At 29.8% G+C, this 1480-nt stretch overlaps 1 long non-coding RNA gene across 1 annotated transcript; it reads left to right on the top strand.

Annotated features, from left to right (window-relative positions):
• Positions 1-885: 885 nt before the first annotated feature.
• LOC129580075 (uncharacterized) lies at positions 886-1480 on the top strand. The gene is made up of 3 exons (XR_008689335.1): positions 886-1023; positions 1158-1310; positions 1395-1480. It is a non-coding gene; the product is annotated as an uncharacterized LOC129580075 (long non-coding RNA).

The following is a 1480-nucleotide window of genomic DNA, read 5'->3' on the forward strand; positions in this document are numbered from 1 at the left end:
TCAATACAAATCAAATGATGTCCAAATTTTCGATAAAATATTGATCGAGCAATGTTTTGAAGACGTTTATTTGTGTCAGAAACATTGATCAAATCTTTCAATTCCAAGTGGCACAAAACCATTTCAGTTACATCTTCGCACAAATCATTGAATTTTGTCGTAGCAATTTTATTTTGTAATATTTTTGATTCTTTTTCATGCAAATGACATTCTTCGTGTTGTTGTTTACGTTTCACTGTAGATTCATTGATGCTTGACTGCAAATTAAGAAAACAGTTTGAGTGAAAAAAACAAGAACCAAACTCAATGTCCTTACCACAAGATTGTCATTTTCAGTTTGAGATAATTCTGCTTTGGTCTCAATTTTTGCAAGTATTCCATCCATATTGCTATCGTCTTGCATCTTATTTTCTGTGTCTTTGATAAAAAAAATTATAATCCAAGATATCAATTTTACTTTCTATTTTTTTCTTCACGCACTTTCGTTAGTTTTTGCTGTTTACTTATGCAACGCAAATCAATTTATCATGGTTTTTCTGTCACAAAAATTCATTGAATTCGCTATGCATTATGTTGAATATACTTTGAACTAACTTCATGTGCAACTACGCCCAAGTGGTAAAACATCTTGCACAAAACATAAACGAAGCAGTGAAAAATAATTTATTTTTCGAAAAGAAAATATGAACAATCGAAATATTGAGCCATAAAACTTATAAAACGATATTATTTTCATTTGATGTAAATATTCTATTTAAGCAAATGTTTGAGTATGAATTCGCTGATAAATGTAAGTGGGAAAAGAGCACATTAAACGTATCCATCCATGGCCGTTTGCAACTGTCAAATACATATACATTACATACATTATGTGATATGTCAAACCAAAAATATTAAACTTGAAAATTTGAAAAGATATTTGTTTTATGCCAGTTCTGTTTTTTTTACATACAAATTTTGCTATTTTTATTTTAAATTGAAAAAGAAGAAGATCAAAAGGTAGAAAGGGTTCAATTAAACGTTGTAAGTAATTGATATTATTGAATTTATATTCATTTATTCATTCGGAAATTATTGAGTGACTTGTTATATTGTCACAATTACTTTTCAATTCAATTAAACTAAACAGTATCATTATTAATTCTCTTTTTTGTTAGGTCGCGACGAAGTTGCCTCTAAATTCAACGACTGGTGAGGTCCGTGAAGCATTTGCTGCACTTGCTGGAACGTTGAGTATGATTCCGAATGCCCGCGACGATTCTAGTAATTCCAGCGATTTCAGTGATTTCATAAGTCAAAAAGGAATAATTGTAATAGGAAATTTTGCTGTACTCTATTCACAATTTTATCAAATCAAACAAAATCTTATTGTTTGTTTTTTTGTTTTTGTTTAGGACGACATCGCCAAAAATCAAGATAAAATTGCGGAATTTCTTGAACGACCAGAAAGAGATTTGGACAATATAGCCAGTCTTACTAA

This window comes from Sitodiplosis mosellana, unplaced genomic scaffold (genome assembly GCF_009176505.1).
Source record: "Sitodiplosis mosellana isolate CC-2019 unplaced genomic scaffold, AAFC_SMos_1.0 Smas_scaffold_7005, whole genome shotgun sequence".
Taxonomy (NCBI): Eukaryota; Metazoa; Arthropoda; class Insecta; order Diptera; family Cecidomyiidae; genus Sitodiplosis; species Sitodiplosis mosellana.